Source organism: Salmo trutta, chromosome 35 (genome assembly GCF_901001165.1).
Source record: "Salmo trutta chromosome 35, fSalTru1.1, whole genome shotgun sequence".
NCBI lineage: Eukaryota > Metazoa > Chordata > Actinopteri > Salmoniformes > Salmonidae > Salmo > Salmo trutta.
Window position 1 is genome coordinate 1,129,929 of NC_042991.1, and position 23,876 is coordinate 1,153,804.

The following is a 23,876-nucleotide window of genomic DNA, read 5'->3' on the forward strand; positions in this document are numbered from 1 at the left end:
TTTAGACAGTTTGATGAGCAAGCATTCTTACATGATCTGTACCATAATATTGACAGAGTAAGTCTGATTCCCGATGTTGACATTGCCTGAGACTATTTTTATATTAAATTTGTGTCCATTTGTGATAAACATGCCCCTGTGAAGAAATGTTGAATCAGTGGAAGGGACAATCCATGGTTTTCAGATAACTTGGCAGAATTAATTAGAAAGAGAAATATATCTTGGGCTCAAGCTAGACATACAAATGCTCCTGTTGACTGGGCCTCCTTCAGAGCGCTATGAAACAAATGCACAGGATTGATCAGGAAGTCCAAATCAGATTACTATTTAAATGCAGTCACAGAGAACCTAAACAACCCTACCAAGTTCTGGAAGCTAATCAAATCAGTGCCAGGTTTTAATGTATCCTCTGGCCTTCCTGACCATTTAATAATGGATTCTAATGAAGTGAAAGATAACGCCGATATTGTAGGGGTTTTTAACAAGCACTTCATATCTGCTGGTTCAGTTTTTAATAAAGGTGGGACCCAGGCCTCTAATGTAAGCAATGTTACAGTCAACTATGATATAGGCCCTCATGTGAACCATTTTAACTTTGAGCCCGTTTCTTATACTGATATCTATAGCATGTCTGAGCACTAAAGGCAATAGACACTAAAAAGTCTGCAGGTCCAGACAACCTGGACCCCTACCTCTTAAAGATAGCAGCTGGTATTATTAATGAACCTGTGGCTCATATTTTCAACTTGAGTCACTTGACCAATTCCATACCCAGCATTTGGAAATCAGCTTATGTCATCCCACTGCTAAATGGTGGAGATCCCTCAGATGCTAATAACTATGGTCATATCTCCAAACTCCCTATCCTGGCCAAAGTCTATGAATCCCTAGTTAACTCATAGCTAAAAAAACTTCTCAATTGAAAATAACATACTGAGCGGGGTTCAGTCTGGCTTTAGATCGGGACACAGCACCACAACTGCAGCTATGGCAGTGGCAAACGACATCATTAACGCACTTGATTAAAAGCAACACTGTGCTGCTCTGTTTGTGGATTTATCAAAGACCTTTGATTCAGTTGACCATGAATTGTTGCTAGCTAGACTCAGAAACAATGGTCTCAGTGAAGGGGAGGTAAATTGGTTTAGGAATTATCATATTTGACAGAACACAATGTGTATATACTGACAATCACAAGTCTAGCTTTCTTGAGATTAATATAGGTATGCCCCAGGGTTCCATTTTAGCTCCAGTGTTGTTCTCAATTTTTATTAATGATTTGGGAAATGGGATGCAACCAGAAAAGTTACATCTATATGCCGATGATAAAGTCATATATTCATGTGCTCCTTCTCTGGTTCAGGCTGTTGAGCTCCAGACTGCTTTTCAGTCACTGCAGGCCTCCCTTTGTGGTCTCAAACTGGTCTTGAATGTACAAAAAGCTCAATTCATGACCTTTACCAGAGCTTGAACTCTGCCAGAGAAGGTTAGCATTGTCACATCTGGTGGCTTATCCATTGAAAAAGTGTCATCCTACAAATACCTAGGTATTTGGTTGGATGACAAGTTGCCTTTAAAGTTCATGTGGATAATCTTGTGACAAAGCTTAAATTGAAATTGGGTTTTTATTTTCGTAATAAGGCTTGCTTCCCACTTATGGCTAGAAAGAAGCTTGTTCATGCCACTTTTCTCTCTGTAATTGATTTTGGTGACTTGTTGTATATGCATGCAGCCTCCTCTGTCTTACAGAGACTGGCCTCTGTTTATCATGCATCCTTGCTTTATTACAAATGCCAAGTCACCTTGTACTAAATGGTAGATTGGGCCTCACTTTATATGCGCAGAAAGATACAAATGTATGTGTTCATCTACAAAGCCCTTTTGGGTAAACTCACTCTTTACCTCTGTAGTGTGGTCTCCTTTACCACCAGCAGTTACCATACCCGGTCTGCTAGGTGGTTTCTACTTAAAGTCCCCAGATCATTCACAGTATTAGGCAAGACTGCCTTCTCTTCTTGTGCACCAGAGGCATGGAATAGTCTACAATCCATGCTTCATCTAGATAAATTAGTGCCACTGAATGAATTTAAAATATTGATGTTACGGAGGAGTATAAGTGCTTTTTTTAGTCTGGATCACGTTGTGTTGTATGTTTTAATTATGTAATGCATTGATTGTTGCTGCCTTCTTGGCCAGGTCTCCCTTGAAAAAGAGACTCTGGGTCTCAATGGGCTTTTCCCAGTTAAATAAAGGTTAAATATAATAAAATATTCATGCAGTAGTAGCTAAGATGGGGAGAAGTCTGTCTATAATAAAAGCGATGCGCTGCCTTCTTAACAACACTATCAACAAGGCAGGTCCTACAGGCCCTAGGTTTGTAGATATGTGGTGGTGGTGGAGTAGTGGACTGAGGGCACACAGTGTGTTGTGAAATCTGTGAATGTATTGTAATGTTGTAAAATTGTATAAACTGCCTTAAATTTCACTGGACCCCAGGAAGAGTAGCTGCTGCTTTAGCAGCAGCTAATGGGGATCCATAATAAATACAAAAATACAAATAGCGCAACCTGTCATCAGCATCTGGCTCTGAGGAGCAATCCTCAAAAACAAAACCTACACCAAGCTATTTCAATATTCTGTCTCTGTTGTCATTCAGTTAAGCCCGGTATTCAATTGAACTCATGTTGTCTTTTTGATCTTGTTGCCTCCCTCCTTTTGTGCTGTGTGCACCTTCACCTTCCCATTTATACCAGAGATCTATACTGAACAAAAATATAAAACGCAACATACAAAAATTTCAACGATTTTACTAAGTTACAGTTCATATAAGGAAATCATTCAATTGAAATAAATTCATTAGGCCCTAATCTATGGATTTCACATGGCTGGGCAGGGGCGCAGACATAGGTGGGCCTCGGAGGGCATAGGCCCACCCATTAGAGAGCCAGGCACACCCACTGGGGAGCCAGGCCCAGCCAATCAGAATGAGTTTTTCCCTCACAAAAGGGCGTTATCACAGACATAAATACTCCTCAGTTTCGTCAGTTGTCCGGGTGGCTGGTCTCAGACAATCCCACAGGTGAAGAAGTCAGATGTGGAGGTCCTGGGCTAGCGTGGTTACACATGGTCGGCGGTTGTGAGGCCGGTTAGACGTACTGCCAAATTCTCTAAAACTCATGGTAGAGATTAACATTAAATTCTATGGCAACATCTATTGTGGACATTCCTGCAGTCAGCATGTCAATTGCATGCTTCCTCAAAACTTGAGACGTCTGTGTCGTTGTGTGACAAAACTGCACATTTTAGTGTGGGCTTTGATTTATTGTCCCCAGCACAAGGTGCAAAAAAATTCAAAAAAACTGTTTATGCTTTGTCATTATGGGGTATTGTGTGTAGACTTATGAGGACATGTTTTTATTTAATCCATTTTAGAATAAGGCTATAACGTAAACAAAATGTGGAAAAAGGGAATGGGGTCTGAATACTTTCCAAATGTCTACTTTCTCAAAACATAAGATTAATCTGTAAAACAAATAGAGACATTATTTGGTTACAACACTGAAAGAAGTTGGTGAAGAAACTTTTTAAGAGTCTACAAGAGAGCACACTGGGCTACGTAATGCAAAGTTGACATGTTTGTTGACATTATACAATGCATTCTGAGTGTCGAGTAAACGTCTGTCAGACCAAAGATGCTATAACAAAATGAGGTGAAGAGATGTTTCACTTATCTTTTAGTAAATTTGCATAAGTGAATGAAGGGAATTATGGTAGACGACACACCCCCTTCATCATGCAGTTTGTGCGCACGCTGCAGAGACCACTGTAGAATGATCACATCGTGTGTTGGTATGTGTCAAAGGGTTACATTTGTAAAAAAAACTTGAAAGCCAGATCAGTGAGTAGTGCAAAAAAGCAGGTTAAACTATTTTGATAAAATAATGCAATTATTAGTGGGTGTTATGGTTGTGGAAGACTTATATTAAGCCTAAGTATTCATTAGATGATTGCTGACCTTTTTAAATGCAGTGTATTTGACCTTAAATTGTACAACAAATCTTATTTAAAGATATGGCTTAAAAATCGAGATATATATTGTGAATCGCCCATAAGTAAGAAAAATAAAACTTGAGATATGATTTTTAGGCCATATCTCCCAGCCTTAGTTTCTATTTGTTTGATGCCATTCCATTTGTTCCGTTACAGCCGTCCTCCCCTCAGCAGCCTCCTGTGGTGTGCGTCTGTGTAAATGTAACAGCGAAAGACTTTCAGAAGATTCTTTTTTTTTTTCATCTGCTGGTATAAAACCACACAAACAAATCCTTGTGTAACTGACACACATAATTCCTTGTCAACTCAATATCCATCAGAGAAAACAAGGGATGTGGTAACACTTGATGGCAATGTTTAGTAATCCTACAGGGATCCACAAAACAATAACAAGTACCCTGAACTCAATTGACCTCTGTTCACCTCACAGCTGCTGTGAGCCATTGACTGGCATTGACTTAGTTAGCGTCACATGCTAACTCTCCTCCAGACGCCAGCAGCAGTAGGCTTAGCGTTGTGGTACTTTGGGATTGTAGAGTGGATGATAGCCCACAGTAACAGCCAGTCACATTCCACAGGCCACATGAGGCCCCACGGGCAAAACATCACATTCACCACCTATGCTATGTAGTTGAATCCAAGGTATTAGAGGCCTATGGGGGAAAGGAGTTCCAATGACAGGCCTTAAGCTGGTGGTGCTGGATAGTTTGACAAATGATGCTGAAAAACAGCAAGTGAGAGAACATAGGTAAATTCACATATAATTATAAATACATCCCAAGATATATGCCCATTGGTTGAGAGAGAGGAAGCTGATAATTACAAGTAAGCCGATAGGTTCACTTGTAGCTTGTTCTCTCACTCCTTCTCATCCTCCATCCTTCTTAACCCAGTTTAAAGAAACCATTTTAAAAACACATGAAAAAAGGGTGCTTATGAAAATGCTAATCTGCTCCTTGACTTCTTCCTCTGTGGCTGTAATTGAATACAAGCGCCTGAATCGTGACGCAGGGGACTCAACTGCCCCGACATGATTAACACACCTCAGTCACCTCCCACCTCTCTGCCCATACATCAATCAACACACTTCGCCATGGTATCAGGGCATTCCCCCTCAATGCCACTCCCATCAGAGTGAGAAAGTGAGAGGGAGAGGGGGGGAGCAAAAGAGCAAACAGCCAGTGATCAATTTCATTTATTTTACCTTTATTTAACTAGGCAAGTCAGTTAAGAACAAATTCTTATTTTACAAATGACGTCCTACCCCGGTCAAACCCTCCTAACCCAGACGATGTTGGTCCATCATGCACAGAGAGACAGAAAAACCAGTTTGTTACCCGTCGGCTGTCGAGTCTTTGCATATTCAAATCTATTAGAGGAGATTCAGCATATTCAAATCTATTAGCCTACATAGAAAGAAAAATGAATGAAACGCACACAAGCCTGGAGTGCAGCTGAAAGGTATTGCTATGAATCACTTTGAGGCTTGGGCCTGATGTATTCATCTAAAGTCTCACACACAGAGACCAGACTGCGTGGCCACCCAGGACACAGTATCCAGTGGATGCTGAGGGGGCTCTAGCTGCTGCATGGTGCTGTGTGAGGTATCGGACTACGTTTACCATCCAAACAAACACACCACACAGGAGGGGCCACACACACAGAGACCAGACTGCGTGGCCACCCAGTACACAGTATCCAGTGGACGCTGAGGGGGCTCTAGCTGCTGCATGGTGCTGTGTGAGGTATCGGACTACGTTTACCATCCAAACAAACACACCACACAGGAGGGGCCACACACACAGAGACCAGACTGCGTGGCCACCCAGTACACAGTATCCAGTGGACGCTGAGGGGGCTCTAGCTGCTGCATGGTGCTGTGTGAGGTATCGGACTACGTTTACCATCCAAACAAACACCACACAGGAGGGGCCACACACACACAGAGTTCCTCCCAACCTTACCTGACCCCATTGTGTCACAGCGTTTGGATCCGTGGCTGGAGTGAGAGAGACAGAGAGAAAGGAGCAGGCCAACCATGCGACAGGCAGGCAGCTCTGGTTGCAGGGCTGAAAATGTATTACTAATTGAATGACTGACTGCAGTCCTCAGGGTCTCCCTGACCTCTTTATATTAACGGTGGCAGGGTGAAACAAGCTAGGCTACTAGTAGTTACTGTGTATAAGCAACCGGTTAGGCTAGTTACCCTATTACTATACAAGAGCTACTACTCTAAAGGCTTCCCTCCCCCCTATAGGACATTGAACTTCATACATGGCTACTAGAGGTGTGACTTCAAAACAACAAGTTAGGCTACTTCTTACTCAATGACCACTTACTAATCTGAGACTTTCCTGCACCATGCCAGCCATTATTGCTGAAGGAGACAGAGCTATCATATCCGCCCGGAACACCTGCTGTTTACAAGAGAGAGCGCGAAAGAGAGAGAGCGCGAAAGAGAGAGAGTGAGAGAGAGCGCGAAAGAGAGAGAGTGAGAGAGTGCGCGAAAGAAAGAGCGAAAGAAAGAGTGAGCGAAAGAGAGAGCGTGAAAGAAAGAGAGAGCATGAAAGAAAGAGAGAAAGGGAGAGAAATATCATACTGTGAGCACCTGCTGTCTACACTATAGAAAGAGGAAGAGATACAGACAGAGGGAGGGGGGGTTTGGGCAGTGAGAAATATGGTTAAAGGGGGTTGGAAAACTGAAGGATGGAGTGAGAGAGGGCAGGGTTAGGTTGTCATCCAGACTCTCTCTGGCTGTGGTGATCGGTGGGCACTTCTGCTCCTACGGGACTAGTCCAGGGTTGAGATATGGCGGCACATACCTACTGTATTTCAAAATGCATCCTGTCAAAGTCACTGACTGACCCTGTCAATAACCCCGTGAGAGAGAGAGAGAGAGACTACAGACAAAATAAGAGAGGGGCATTAGGAAGAGAGAAGACATGAGGGAATGGGAGAAATCTAAAGAAAGAGAGAGAGAACAGGTAGGGTGGTGATACACAAGGGGCACCAGTCAGTCAGTGAGACCGGATCAGGCCCCGTCTCTGGGTCTCTGGTAGGACAGAGGCAGCATTATGGAGCACTGAGCCCAGCAGGACAGGCAGATTGACTTTGTACAGAAAGTTAATAATATTATCACATATGACCACCAAGCGTAGATTACCTCATGGTAAGCTGCAGACCCTTTAATCTACCAAGAGAGTTCTCATCCATAATTATCACGGCTGTCTACATCCCTCCACAAGCCAACGCCACTCTGGCACTCAATTACCTCTCTGGGGCCATAAACAAACAAGAAACTTCTCACCCAGAGCAACCATTTCTGGTGGGCGGAGACTAACGCAGAGAGACTTAAAACTGTACTTTCTCACTTCTACCAACACGTCTCCTACGTCACTAGCAAATGCTAAATCTCTAGACCACTTTTATTCTACCCACAGAAAGCATACAAGCCCCTCCCTCGTCCTCCCTTCGACAAATCTGACCACAACTCCTGCTTACAAACAAAATCTCAAACAGGAAGTACCAGTGATTTGCTCACTACGGAAGTGGTCGGATGAAGCAGTCGAGAGGCTACAAGACTGTTTCGCTAGTCATCCCCACAGTGACTATATGAACGTATCCAGACCAAAAACAATGGATTACAGGCAATATTCATGCTGGGCTAAAGGTTAGAGCTACCACCCACAAGGAACGGGACATGGAAGCATAGAAAGCCCGCTATGACGAGACATCAAACATGCAAAAGGACAATATAGGAAGAAGGTGGAATCCTATTACCCCGGCTCCGACCCTTGTCGTATGTGACAGAGCTTGCAGAATACAACACTGTCTTGCGTGAAAGCCCCTGTTTTTCTGGATCAATAAAAAGACCGGGCCAGATGGAATACCAGGGCGCATGTCACGTCCTGACCAGTATAAGGGTTATTTGTTATTGTAGTTTGGTCAGGACGTGGCAGAGGGTATTTGTTTTATGTGGTTCGGGGTGGTGGTTTATTTAGTAGTGCGTTTGATTTATTATTTCCGGGTTTTGGTTTATGTTTTGTACTTCTATGTTCTTTCTGGGTTGGTATATTTCTATGTGTAGGTTAATGGGGGGTTGGACTCTCAATTGGAGGCAGGTGCTTTCTCTTTGCCTCTGATTGAGAGTCCTATATATGGGTAATTGTTTGGTTTAGTGTTTGTGGGAGATTGTTTCTTGTTTTGCGTGTGTGAGCCTGACAAGACTGTTTTGTTGTTCGTGAGTTCTTTGTTTTTGTTATTTTGGTGTTCACTTTATTGAAAATAAATACAAGATGAGCATCCACATTCCTGCTGCGTTTTGGTCCTCCATTCCCGATGACAACCATTACAGCGCATTCTCAAAGCATGAGCCGACCATCTGGCAAATGTCTTCACTAGGGGTGTGAACGTTTAAACATTTAAACAAAGTTTGGATCCTTAATGTTAAGAACTTTTTTTCCCCACTTACAGTGCCGTGGAAAAGTATTCAGACCCCTTGACTTTTTCCACATTTTGTTACATTACAGCCTTCTTTTAAAATTGATTAAATAAAGAAAGTCCCCAGCAATCTACAAACAATACCGCATAATGAAAGCGAAAATAGTTTAGAAATGTTTGCAAATGTATTAAAAATAAAAAACAGAAATACCTTATTTACATAAGTATTCAGACCCAGACTGAAGACCCGACTCGAAATTGAGCTCAGGTGCATCCTGTTTCCATTGATCATCCTTGAGATGTTTCTTCAACTTGAGTGGAGTCCACCTGTGCTAAATTCAGTTGATTGGTCCCACAGTTGACAGTGCATGTCAGAGCAGAAACAAAGCCATGAGGTCGAAGGAATTGTCCATAGAGCTCCGAGACAGGATCGTGTCGAGGCACAGATCTGGGGAAGGGTACCAAAAAAATGTTTGCAGCATTGAAGGTCCCCAAGAACACAGTGGCCTCCATCATTCTTAAATGGAACAAGTTTGAAACCACCAAGACTCTTCCTAGAGCTGGCCGCCCATCCAAACTGAGCAATCGGGGGAGAAGGGCCTTGGTCAGGGAGGTGACCAAGAACCCAATGGTCAATCTGACAGAGCTCTAGAGTTCCTCTGTGGAGATGGAAGAACAATCCAGAAGGACAACCATCTCTGCAGCACTCCACCAATCAGGCCTTCATGGTAGAGTGGCCAGACAGAAGCCACTCCTCAGTAAAAAGGCACATGACAGCCCGCTTGGAGTTTGTCAAAAGGCACCTAAAGTCTCTCAGACCATGAGAAACAAGATTCTCTGGTCTGATGAAACCAAGATTGAACTCTTTGGTCTAAATGCCAACCATCACATCTGGAGGAAACCTGGCACCATCACTACGGTGAAACATTTTCCATGTTATAGCCTAACAAGACTATATGGCTATTAAGGCCTGGGGAAAGTTATTTAAACAAAACCAGAGGAACAGGCCCACTTTAGACTACTTTGGTGAATTTGTGAGGCATGCAAGACAAGACATTGCGAGATGCAGATTACCAAGACATATGCGCACTATTCTGCCTACCCTCCTCGCTCTCCCTCGTGCTGGCCTGCCTGCTCCTTCTCTTAGCTAATGATGCAAGTATGTATTCAGTCTTCGGTCTGTTGCCTGTAGAATATCCTAGTTAATTCATGGAACCGATGTTGCCAGGATACAGAGCTATCTTCTGGCCAGTCTTGCGAGCATGGGGTTACGATTTGTTGCTGAGTGGGTGGGGGTGTTTTTGTCTAATAATATGAAATTACATTACCGGTACCCTGTATCGATTACCCTTTTCAGATATAATGGAATCTGGCCCCTTGAAAGCTCTTCGGCTACGGCATGTTTGCTTGTCTGTTAGGGTAGTCTACACTATGGCAAAAGCTGACACAAAACCTTCTCTGGAGATATGAGTGGTATTTTACTTGTCTGTAAAGTAATGCTGCTTCTGAAGCAGATTAACTTCCATCACTAGGAGACCAGAACACTCAATCAAATAATCTCGAGCTGCTGTGCGAAGCCTGCCTGCGCGCAGACCACTCTCTTCTAAAAAAAAGTAGCCTACTTTAAATGTTTTTAAATACCGTGACTTACCAAGACATTTATTAGAAAGAAAGCACATCTAGCTATCCTACCAAAAGAGAACAACACAGCAGCACATCCATCAGCAATGTTTATTGTTGTCAGGGAAACAATAGAAAATAATATACCGGAGCAGAATGCTACTGTCTGAAAAGGTACAGACTCTTCTGATGCGGCACTTTTTAAAATTTGTTGAAAAGTAATCAATTGTCGCTATTGACATGTTACTGTAGCTGCGTTCTATGTCTGTAAAGCTTTACGGACACAGCGGTCATACATGCGTAATAGGACCATTATTCTACATTGTGATTTTTTTACTGTTTTAATGGAAAACTGATGGCAGTTGAACGTTGTCACATTTTCAATCTCTCGTTGTCCCAGTCTGTAATCCCAACATGTTTCAAGCTGACCACCATTGTCCTTGTTCCCAAGAACTCCAAGGTAACCTGCCGAAATGACTATCGCTCAATAGCACTCACATCTGTAATTATGAAGTGTTTTGAAAGGCTGTTCATGACACACATTAACACCATCTCATTTGGACAAGAGGGTAAATAAGTATGTGAGAATGCTGTTCATAGACTACAGCTCAGTGTAGTGTACAGCTCACACAATAGTCCCCTCCAAGCTCATCACCAAACTGGGACTGATCACCTCACTCTGCAATTGAATCCTGGACTTCCTGACGGGCTGTCCCCAGGTGGTGAGGGTAGGAAACAACACATCCGCTACGCTGACCCTCAACACGGTGGCCCCTCAGGAGTGTGTGCTTAGTCCCCTCCTGTACTCCCTGTTCACCCACAACTGCGTGGCCATGCATGACTTCAACACCATCATCAAGTTTGCTGACGACAACGGTGGTAGACCTGATCAACAATGAGACAGCCTACAGGAAGGTCAGAGACTTAGCAGTGTGGTGCCATGACAACAACCTCTCCCTAAATGTCAGGAAGGCCAAGGAGCTGATCGTGGACTACAGGAGAAAGAGAGGTGAGCATGACCCCATCCACATCGACGGGGCTGTAGTGGAGCGGGTCGAGAGCTTCAAGTTCCTTGGCATTCACAATGCTAAGGACTTAACATAGTCCATCCATACAGACGTGAAGACGGCACGGAGGCGCCTCTTCCCCCATCATTTCACTGTAAGGTCTACACCTATTGAATTCGGCGCACGTGACAAATAAACGTTTATTTGATTTGAATAGATTTGGCATGGGCCATCGGATCCTCTAAAATGTCTACAGCTGCACCATCAAGAGCATCTTGACTGGCTGCATCAACGCTTGGTATGACAAATGCACCGCCCTCGACCGCAAAGCGCTACAGAGGGTGGTGTGGACAGTCTAGTTCATCACTGGGGCCAAGCTCCCTGCCATCCAGGACATTTATATCAGGCGGTGTCAGAGGAAGGCCCGAAAATTTGCCAGACTCCAGTCACCCAAGACATAGACTGTTACCTCTGCTACCGTCAGGCAAATGGTACCGGAGCATTGGCTCTCTGACCAACAGGCTCCAGCACAGCTTCTACCGCCAAGCCAAAAGACGGCTAAATAGTCAATTAATGCTTACCCTAACTATCTGCACTGACCCTACGCACACTCACCAGACTATACACTGATTGTACAAGACATTAGGAACAGCTCTTTCCATGACAGACTGACCAGGTGAATCCAGATGAAAGCTATGATCCCTTATTGATGTCAGTCTAGATCAGGCCTGGGCAATTATTTTCCATGGAGGGCCACATTAGAATATATTTTGGCCATCGCGGGCCAGAATCATATTACAGGATTATGACCGTGTTGACCGATATATCTACTGTAAATCACGTCCCGATATGCTACTTATTTAACTTTTTTTAACATGCACAGAAATAAACCACATCCATGTTCTCCTTTTGGTAGGTATTTTCATTATTAAACATGCAATGAACTACACGGAGGGAAAAGTACACTGTGCATTCAGCACCACGGACAGAGCTCTTGTTAACAGGTATGCACAAAAACACATGAAAGAGAGAGAGCTCAACATTACATTTAAACTACTCAATCAGTGTGAGGAGTCTCTGATGGGCATTGGTTCGAGCAGTGACGGTATAGCTTAGGTATCGTTTCTGACGTCTTTATGTGCAGGATTGCTGAGAGTCAGTAAGAGATGATCTGTGCCTTGACTTGGTATATTTCATCACTGAAAATGTCTGTTCACATACATAGGTTGACCAAAACAGTACAAACATCTTCTGAGCATGACTCCTAATCTTTGGACAGTTTTGTTCATCAAGAGATGCATAGAACCTCGTCAGTGACATTGGAGAACTATTCAAAACTCAAATCACTGCATCAGACTGAAGATCAATAAGCTGAAGTTGCAGATCAGTGGGAGCATTATCCACATTGAAGGTGAAAGGAGAGGAAACCAACAACAGCATGTAATTTTCCAACACTTTGAAATCCTCAAAATGACAAGAAAAGTCACCGTTCAAAGCACGCAGCAGCGGTGTATACTTCTCCCGCTGGTCATCTGATAGGGAACAGCCTGGTAGTGTCGGAAGGTGGGTGGGATTGTTGGCTTCTACTTGGCGGGTCAGGAGGTATAATTTTCCCTTGAAGGCTTTGACAAGGCTGTACATCTGATGTACAAAAAGGCCCTTCCCTTGTAGTTTGGAATTCAGTTCATTCATGAGGGCCATGATGTCCACGGTGAAGGCAAAAATCAGCCAACCATTCTTTATCTTGCAGTTGAGGGAAATCCACGTTATCCTTTCATTTGCAAAAACTCAGCAATCTCCGACTTCAGGTCCCACACCCTTTTATTAAGCACCTTCCCCAAACGTATCCATCTCACGTTTGTGTGGTAGGGGAGATCTGCATGACCCAACTCTTCCAACAGTGAGACTAACTGCCTGCGGTGTAAAGATTTTGCTCTTATGAAGTTTACCATTTTAGTGACTGTATCCACAACATGGCTCATTTTACGAACACATTTACAGAGCACCTCCTGATGAATAATGCAATGCCGGAAAATCATTTTCTGATCTGGGTTTAGCTCAGCTACTTGATCTTGTATCCTTTTCAAAAGGCCAATGTTTTTTCCTGTCAAGTTTGGGCACCCATCAGTGGTCACACTGAATAACTTTTCAAAACTCAGTCCCAGCTTTGCCAAACACTTATTAACCTCCTCCAATAAATATTTCCCTGTGGTTGTGCTGTTTATTGACTGCCCTGAAGCAAGCTCCTCTAATTTCAAAGTCTGGGGTGATGCCTCATAAGAATATCAACAACTGCACCGTGTCACGTGCATCCCTGCTCTCATCCAGAGCCAAGGAGAAATAGGTGAAATCCCTTGTCTTTCAACTGTTGTTCCATATTCTCTGCGATGTCCTCAACACGCCGTGTCACTGTTCGCCTTGACAGGGAAACATTTTCAAACAACTCTTTCTTGTTAGGGCAAAGTATTGCTGCAGAGTCAAATAAACATTATTTCATGAATTCACCCTCGGGGAATAGCTTGCTATGTTTAGCAATTTTGTGGGACAGCACATAGCTAGCTCTCGCAATTCCGTTGTTTGCTGAATGCAGTGTTGTGAAAAGCCCTTGCTGCTTTTGTAACTGAGAAATCAACTCTTCCGATGCACTTGTCCTCTGCTCAGAAGACCCATTCCTATATTTCTCTGCATGCTTCGTCTGGAAGTGTCGGGACAAGTTATAGTCTTTCAAGATGGAGTATTTTTGCACACTAAGCACACAGCTTTCCCTGATACCTCAAAGAAATATTTCAATGTCCACTCTTGCTGGAACACCCTACATTGTCTACTTTCCTTTTCTTTGAAAAACTAATTTTTGCGCAATTTCTACCTAGCTACTATTTGTAACTGTGACGTGTACGTCAACATGTAAGTCACTGTCTGTCCTCGTGCTGTTATTAATACATGCATTCAAAATAAAAAGTCCCACAAGCGGTGGGAGTTAAATCATTACACAAAGGCGAGTATTCACTGGGCTTTTCATTTGAATAACAAATACATTTTTCAAAACATTACTATCGCAAATTCTTTATGTGATCCTAGCATGATTCCGCGGGCCGTATTGAAACAGGTTGCGGGCCGCATACGGTCCCCGGGCCGGCCTTTGCCCAGGCCTGGTCTAGAGGAAGGGGAGGAGACAAGTTAAAGAAGGATTTTTAAGCCTGGAGACAATTGAGACATGGATTGTGTATACAGTATGTGCCATTCAGAGGGTGAATGGGCAACACAAAATATTTAAGCACCTTTAAAACGGGGTATGATAGTAGGTGTCAGGCAGACCGGTTAGTGTGTCAAGAACTGCAACGCTGCTGGATTTTTCACGCTCAACAGTTTCCCGTGTGTATCAGGAATGGTCCACCAGCCAAAAGACAGCCAGCCAACTTGACACAACTGTAGTCAACATGTCAGCTCGGGCGGCAGGTAGCCTAGTGGTTAGAGCGTTGGACTAGTAACCGAAAGGTTGCAGGATCGAGTCCCTGAGCTGAGAAGGTAAAAATCTGTCATTCTGCCCCTGAACACGGCAGTTAATCCACTGTTTCTAGGCTGTCATTGAATATAAGAATTTGTTCTTAACTGACTTGCCTAGTTAAATAAAGGTAAAATAAAAATGTGCCAGTATCCCTGTGGAACGCTTTCGACACCTTGTAGAGTCCATGCCCTGACAAATTGAGGCTGTTCTGAGGGCAAAAGTAGGGTGCAACTCAATATTAGGAAGGTGTTCCTAATGTTTTGTACACACACACACACACACACACACACACACACACACACACACACCATTGACATGACTACACAAACAAACATTATTTTACTCCTATTAATATCTATCCTGATGCCTAGTCACTTTACCCTGCCTTCATGTACATACCTACCTCAAATACTGCGTACCTCTACATCGATCTAGTGCCATTCTTGTGTATTTTATTTATTTATTATTTATTTTTTTACTTTGTATCGTTGGGAAGGGCTCATAAGCAAGCATTTCACGGTAAATTCTATACCAGTTGTATTTGGCGCATGTGACAAATAACATTTGATTTGATTGGTTTGAGAGGAGGAACAATGGCCCCAGTGTGTGTGCTGCCTCTGCCCTCCGCTGCATCCCAACAGCTGGGAGATACAGGAGCCATACAGACAGGCCTCCTAGCAAGTAAGGTACGCCAAGGTGATTCACACACATACTGGCCTCATTTTGCTCTCTTCTATTTCCGCCCTCTCCTTTCTCTCGCAGGCAGTGTGAGAAGAGAAAGCTACAGGCTGGCAACAGATCAAACCATGGCCATCCTGCTCATTAGGCAGGATTAGGCAGCCGACTCTGGCGGCAGATTGGCGAGGGCGGCATCTTCTGAGCTAAACTGACCAAGACGCACCTCCAACACATAAAACCTGACATAATTCTGTTAAAAAACAATGACAATTTCTCTCAACCAGTGGCATATGGGCTTTTTAGGTGAGCACTGGTGCAGCCCTGTGATAAACAGTGCCCACTTTGTAAAAGGCAGGGGAGATAAAAAAAACAAATGTTGCCTCTTCATGTTGCTGATTGGAGAGACACATCGCTGCGGCGCTCCACCAACATTCCATCAAAAAAAATTATCGAACATAAATCACGTTGCAAATAAAGAATATGGTAGAAAGAGTATGTGTCATTTTCTGTACCCTACAGGCTAGAGATAAAATGTATGACAATGTAATGAGATGACCACTTTTTACATCATGCAGGTTTCTCCGATCAAATAGCCTAACATAAATGGCACTCAAATAAAAAATGTGCTGTCATGTTAACAAACAATATATATATGCTAAAAACAGGACAGGTCAAAGTAAAATGAACAATATGGAATAGACAATCACAACTGTTGTCCAGGAGTTCCACCCCATTGCCATACATTATCAGTGGTTTCAAATTTGTACCCTTCAATTTTTGACAAGCTGTGTAAACACATTGCAAATAGGCTCACGATAACTCCTGATTAAGTTGGGTAGCTGATATTCAGTGCTTAAATAGCCAAATTGATTGGTCACAGGAATCAGGACTAATAAAGCCAATACAAATGGCCTGTTTTACAAATGGTGGGTATTCATACATAGTGTCTCCTGACCCCTCCTGTCTCAGCCTCCAGTATTTATGCTGCAGTAGTTTATGTGTCGGGGGGCTAGGGTCAGTCTGGAGTATTTCTCTTGTCTTTTCCGGTGTCCTGTGTGAATTTAAATATGCTCTCTCTAATTCTCTCCTTCTCTCTCTCAGAGGACCTGAGCCCTAGGACCATGCCTCAGGACTACCTGGCTTGATGACTCCTTGCTGTCCCCAGTCCACCTGGCCGTGCTGCTGCTCCAGTTCCAACTGTTCTGCCTGCAGCTATGGAACCCTGACCTGTTCACCGGACGTGCTACCTGTCCCAGACCTGCTGTCCCAGACCTGCTGGAACCCTGACCTATTCACCGGACGTGCTACCTGTCTCAGACCTGCTGTTTTCAACTCTCTAGAGACAGCAGGAGCGGTAGAGATACTCTCAAAGATCGGCTATGAAAAAGCCAACTGACACTTACTCTTGTGTTACTGACTTGTTGCACCCTCGACAACTACTATGATTATTATTATTTGACCATGCTGGTCATTTATGAACATTTGAACATCTAGGCCATGTGCTGTTATAATCTCCACACGGCACAGCCAGAAGAGGACTGGCCACCCCTCATAGCCTGGTTCCTCTCTAGGTTTCTTCCTAGGTTTTGGCCTTTCTAGGGAGTTTTTCCTAGCCACCGTGCTTCTACACCTGCATTGCTTGCTGTTTGGGGTTTTAGGCTGGGTTTCTGTACAGCACTTTGAGATATCAGCTGATGTAAGAAGGGCTATATAAATACATTTGATTTGATTTGTGTTTAAGATTATTTTATACCCAATAGAAATTCATGGTAAATAATACATTGTGTCATTTTGAAGTACTTTTATTGTAAATAAGAATATAATATGTTTCCTAACACTTCTATATTAATGTGGATGCCACCATGAGCACTTTGAGATATCAGCTGATGTAAGAAGGGCTATATAAATAAATTTGATTTGATTTGCATTGTGGTGACATAGTTGGCTACACCCCAGTATGCACCAGTCGACGTCTTTTGGACGTCTTTATTTGGTCCTTTCCGGACGTTTTTTTGTGTTTGACAAACGGTAGACTTACCACATTTATTTCAGGCAACAATGTAGGCTACACCTCAGTAAGCACGGACCAACGCCGATGCCTTTTGGACGTCTTTTTTTGGTGCGGTCCAGACCGGCCTTGATTTCAAAGTCCACGGACATTCATTTTTTTGTCTAAGTTTGGTTCAGATATTGTCCGGTTTGGACCAGCCTTCATTTGGCACAAAAATAGACTTCTTTAAATTAGGTCTTTCAACTTTCATTCAGAACTAAAAATGAACCTGATTTCAACATCCGGAAAAATGTGGATTTTTCAACATTCGGAAAAGATGCCTTTTCAACTTCACTAGGGTAGGGGGCAGCATTCGGAATTTTGGATGAAAAGCGTGCCCAAATTAAACTGCCTGCTACTCAGGCCCAGAAGCTAGGATATGCATATAATTGGTAGATATGGATAGAAAACACTCTAAAGTTTTCCAAAACTGTTAAAATAATGTCTGAGTATAACAGAACTGATATGGCAGGCAAAAACCTGAGGAAAATCCATCCAGGAAGTACTATTATTTTGAAAGGCTGTTTTTCCATTGAAAGCCTATCCACCATACAAAGACCCAGTTCACGATCTCTATGGCTTCTTCTACATGTGGCCAGTCTTTAGGCATTGTTTCAGGTTTTTACTCTGAAAAATGAGGGAGATACAGCACTTTCAATGAGTGGACAGTGGAAATTTCCAGACATGAAGCTAAACCTTGAGTTTACTCCTTGAAAAACTCTCCATTACAGGGGAGTATGAAGAGGCCTTTGAATTTCCAACATTGTTAAAATGCGTGATCGGGAGCGCGCCTTTCTTGTTTCTCCTTTTCTATTGACGAAGCTTTTGTCCGGTTGAAATATGATCGATTAATTATGACAAAAACAACCTGAGGATTGATTTTAAACATCGTTTGACATGTTTCTACGAACTTTTAATGTACTTTTTTGACTTTTCGTCTGGGTGTTGAGAGCGCAGAGGGACATTATCGAACAAAACAAACATTTATTGTGTAACATGGAGTCCTGGGAGTGCCACTAGTTGAAGATCAAAGGTTAGTGATTCATTTAATCGCTATTTCTGACTTTTGTGAGTCCTCTCCTTGGCTGTGAAATGTGTGTATGGTTTCTTGTGGCTAGGCGCTGTCCTAACATAATCACATGGTGTGCTTTCGCCGTAAAGCCTTTTTGAAATCGGACACTGTGGTTGGATTAACAAGAAGTTTATCTTTAAAATGGATTATAATACTTGTATATTTGAGGAATTCTAATTATGGGATTTCCGTTGTTTGAATTTGGCGCCCTGCAATTTCACTGGCTGTTGTCGAGGTGGGACGCTAGCGTCCCAATGATACCAGAGAGGTTAACCTTTAATTCAGAACCTAAATTGAACCTCATTTCAACGTCTGGAAAATATGTATTTTACATGTCTTTTCAACATCATTTTACTTACTGTGACTATTCTAGTTTTGCGGGGGCGGCATCTTTTGGTCTCACCTTGGGCGGCAGAATGGCAAGGACCGGTCCTGGATCAAAGCAACCACAACAAACAGAAGTGAGAAGAAAGTCTCTGGGTGAGACTGATGCCAAAGCAAGTGGACATCTCCCAACAGAGAAATAAGAAATACACATTGGTGAGGATATTTCTGCAGCTATTACTTTAATCACTAACTAGGCAAAACAGCAGACATAACAATTTTACTGACAACCATATGTAACATTATTTCCTCTAATGTAACAGTTGACATGCAGTTACACAGGCTAATGTAAAACTTAAACAAATAGAAGTACAGGGAACAAAGGCATGGAGGATTGGGCAATAGGCCATGTATGTCCATCTTCCCCCTCCTCTGCTTTGGTTCTGTGATTCTCTCCACTGGGCCCGTTCCAGTTTGTAGCAAGTGTGTGAAGGGTTGATAACACAACCCCAGAAGATAAGGAAATCCCACATGGATGTTAAGTACACACTTCAAAGATAACAAGGGCAAACTTTTAAAGTGGTTTGGGACAGGGCCATGGGTGGACTCGAGCACCAAGAGGGCCTGTTGGCCAAGGTCCATGGTTTAGGTATATCTCCTTAAACTAGTTGTGCAAGGGTGAATTATAGTGTAGAGAGCGAGAGACAGTACATTTATCTCCTAAATGCTTTAAATGGGGTGATTTTAAGTTCATGTCTCCAGGCAGGGTTTCCGATAGGAAAATGTGGCACTGGACAACATGACCAGGAAGATTTTAATTTACCGGCCATTTGAGAAATTTACCAGACCCATATGCATTGGGTGCATAACCCATTAGGGCGTCCACCCACAGTGCTCAGAATGACAGAAATCACATGTAGATTATGGTAATGCATCTTAACAGAACATGTAACTCATGTAATTAAGTGGCCGATAAAAAACATTTTCAAACATTGGTCAAACACCATTCTAAACAGCACACCTGGGAAAACACAATTATAAACAGCACACCTGATAGCGCTACCATATATGACAGAGATAAAAAAAAAATGCTGTTAGAAACATAGAAAGAGGGGGAATCTAAAGATGCAACAACTAGGATGGGTTGCTAATATGAAAACTAGGATTGTGCTTTTGGCTTCTGGACAAGAAAGTTGATATGAAAACCAATAGATCAGGAGACAAATGGCTAGTGGTCCAATAGAGAAGTAAATGGAAATAAATTTGCCAAAATTATATAGGCTAATCACTCCTGTCAATACAGAAAAAAAATGTCATCATTCAAAATACTTCAACAGAAAGCATGACTTAGCTACAGAGGAATCGAGAATCATTAGCTTCTTATAAAAAAAAGATGTGGATTATTTCAAAACCACAAGCTTGTAGGCCTATGCCTAGTTTGGCAGCCGGCGTGGCAATAGGCCTAGCTGATTATTGACTTGCCGCTGTCAGTGAAAAGCATCTAAAATATGTGTTAAGATAAGGTGTCTTGAGTAAAACAATTTAAGCTGAGAAAAGAAGAATGGGAGGGGTGTGTCGCGAGGATTGGTGATTATTGCACATTTATTGTTTCATTATGTACATTTTTTGTCCTTTGATAAAAAAATATATAAATCATTCACCATGACATACACTACCGGTCAAAAGATTTAGAACACCTACTCATTCAAGGGTTTTTCTTTATTTTTACTATTTTCTACATTGTAGAATAATAGTGAAGACCATCAAAACTATGAAATAACACATATGGAATCATGTAGTAACCAAAGAAAGTGTTAAACAAATCAAAATATATTTTATATTTGAGATTCTTCAAATAGCCACCCTTTGTCTTGATGACAGCTTTGGCAATCTCTCAACCAGCTTCACCTGGAATGCATTTCAATTAACAGGTGTACCTTCTTAAAAAGTTAATTTGTGGAATTTCTTTATATCTTAACGTGTTTGAGCCAATCAGTTGTGCTGTGACAAGGTAGGGGAGTATACAGAAGATAGCCCTATTTGGTAAAAGACCAAGTCCATATGATGGCAAGAACAGCTCAAATAAGCAAAGAGAAAAGATAGTCCATCATTACTTTAAGACATGAAGGTCAGTCAATCCGGAACATTTCAAGAACTTTGAACGTTTCTTCAAGTGCAGTCGCCAAAACCATCAAGCACTATGATGAAACTGGCCTTCATGAGAACCACCACAGGAATGGAAGACCCAGAGTCACCTCTGCTGCAGAAGATAAGTTCATTAGAGTTACTAGCCTCAGAAATTGCAGCCCAAATAAATGCTTCACAGAGTTCAAGTAACAGATACATCTCAACATCAACTGTTCAGAGGAGACTGCATGAATCAGGCCTTCATGGTCGAATTGCTGCAAAGACACCACTAATAAAGGACACCAATAATAAGAAAAGACTTGCTTGGGCCAAGAAACACGAGCAATGGACATTAGAAGAGTGGAAATTTGTATTTTGGTGTGGGAGTCCAAATTGGAGATTTTTGGTTCCGACCGCCCGCCGTGTCTTTGTGAGACACGGTGTGGGTGAACGGATGATCTCCGCATGTGTATTTCCCACCGTAAAGCATGGAAGAGGAGGTGTTATGGTGTGGGAGTGCTTTGCTGGTGACACTGTCAGTGATTTATTTAGAATTCAAGGCATAATTAACCAGCATTGCTACCACAGCGTTCTGCAGTGATATGCCATCCCACCTGGTTTGTGCTTAGTAGGACTATAATTTGTTTTTCAATAGGGCAATTACCCAACACACTTCCAGGCTGTGTAAGGGCTATTTGACCAAGAAGGAGAGTGATGGAGTACTACATCAGATGACCTGGCCTCCACAATCCCCCAAACTCAACCCAATTAAGATGGTTTGGGATGAGTTGGACCGCAGAGTGAAGAAAAAGCAGCCAACAAGTGCTCAGCATATGCAGGAACTCCTGCAAGACTGTTGGACAAAGCTGTCATCAAGGCAAAGGGTGGCTATTTGAAGAATCTCAAATATAAAATATAATTTTGATTTGTTAAACACTTTTTTGGTTACTACATGATTCCATATGTGTTATTTCATAGTTTTGATGTCTTCACTTTTATTCTACAATGTAGAAAATAATAATAAATAAAAACCCTTGAATGAGTAGGTGTTCTAAAACTTTTGACCGGTAGTGTACGTCACCGGTAGTAAATGTACTGTTAATCCCCTTAATTTAGCTACATTAATTTATGTTAATCATGTATTAATTACAGTCATTTACCATTCTCTTTATCAGAGTGGAAACATTGTTTGCAGAGTTCACCACCTGCTACACTTGTGAGAAACAAGTTTTGGTTGATTTAATACCAATCATTTACAAGATTTGAAAATGTTTTCATTGTCTTTTGTTTGGAGTGCTTCGTGAGCATGTCTGGTTTCTCTGTCCTGATAATGTTGAAGGAGCGTGCGCACCTGAACATGCATAGAAGTACCTAGGAAAGTTACTTTTTTTTCTCGCTTTTTTTTAACACCCATTGAGAATTGTAATATATTAAAACTACAGTTCCTCACAATAAGTTACTTAAAATCTTTCCAACAATCTCCCCCTCGATAATCACCAATCCTCGGTGTGACAGAGCAATGGAAGTTATAGGCCTACTGCGACATTGGGCTATATACTATGAGTTCCATCCGCTCATTTCTTTAGCCGCCAATGGATCACAATGCATCAATATGGCAGAGGCTGGTGATATTACATTAGTTTACTTTTTACTTTTTATCATTTTAATAAAAAAAATGTATGATTAACCACGTGAAAATGATTGAGAAATTAAAATGTTATTATTCTTATTGAAATGAAACCGTTCCATGAAAATTCACATATGAAAATCATAACTGGCACAGTCCGGAAGAAATGGTAGGAGAAATTGTAAGCTTCCCCAAACTTGATACACATGCGCCGCCTAATAAGTCTTTATAAAATAATTACCTCCACATTTCCATGGTGGGATTTTGCCTGCAGGCTACGTTAAATAAGCTTTTAATTTGACACGTCAAATAACACAGTTTAATTGTAGAATGTTGTGTTGGACCACAACTTCTGGTATTAGCTAGGTAGCCACTTGTTGTTAGCCTATTGAAATTCAGTTCATGAAAAGAAATAGCTAGCCAGTTACTAAACCCTGTTGCCCAAAGCTAACGTTATAAGCAGCCAGCTAGCTTCATGATGCTCAACCGGACCGGGTTATGTGTTATGAAGCTAGCTACAATAACGATTAGGCACAATATTGGAATTTGCTGTTTGCCTTCAAAATAAAAAGTACCTATTCGAAAGTGATGCAGTATGTTACAATTGGTGGAATGCCATATTTAGACTAGATAATGTCAAACAAGGTTGGAATGTGAAGCAATGAAATGGGGTATCAGTCTACTCGGTGACACCCACAGAACACAACTGTGAAGACTTTACGCAAATATTAGCGTTGAAGCTCTTAATGCGGGACTGTGAATATGTCAAAGCACCTCCCCAGTCAGGCCATTGTGTGTATTGACATTCATATTGCACTGTACAGCTTTACCTAAGGATTGGGGACAATGAAATGAGGTATCAGTCTACTCAATACCCTCGATATTTTTCCAAACGTCCTCCTCAGAGTTATCAGACTCCAAAACATCCACGCAGTTTGGTTTTTCCTCTGGAATAGTGTTCAATACACATAGGTTGACAATAAATGTGACTCAATTCACAGTTCTTTCAGGGTCCCACAATAAGAGCTACGACACTAATGTTCTCTGGGTGTCACTGAGTAGACTGATACCCCATGTCATTGATCCACAATCCATAGGTAAGGTTGGTGTTTAGAGCGTTGGGCCAGTAACCGAATCGTTGCTAGATCGAATCCCCGAGCTGCCAAGGTAAATAAAATCTGTCGTTCTGCCCCTGAACAAGGCAGTTAAACCACTTTTCCTAGGCCGTCATTGTAAATACTAATTTGTTCTTAACTGACTTGCCTAGTTAAATAAAAGGTTAAATATATTTTATATTACATTTATGTTATTTAGCAGACGCTCTTACCCAGAGCGACTTACAAATTGGTGCAATCACCTTATGATATCCAGTGGAT

The 23,876-nt window shown here is 42.1% G+C and overlaps 1 protein-coding gene across 6 annotated transcripts in view; it reads right to left on the reverse strand.

Moving 5' to 3' along the window:
* Nucleotides 1-23,876, reverse strand: part of LOC115174438 (wiskott-Aldrich syndrome protein family member 1) — a 172,257-nt gene that overhangs the window by 139,193 nt on the left and 9,188 nt on the right. For 4 of the 6 annotated variants that reach the window (XM_029732948.1, XM_029732953.1, XM_029732947.1 and 1 more), the window contains exon 2: nucleotides 18,782-18,854. The exons of 1 other annotated variant lie outside the window; for it this stretch is intronic. The gene's annotated coding sequence lies outside the window, so the exon portion shown is untranslated. Of the gene's footprint in view, nucleotides 1-6,014; nucleotides 6,093-18,781; nucleotides 18,855-23,876 lie in introns of those variants that run through there. One more of the 6 variants, XM_029732951.1, reaches the window with a different exon arrangement.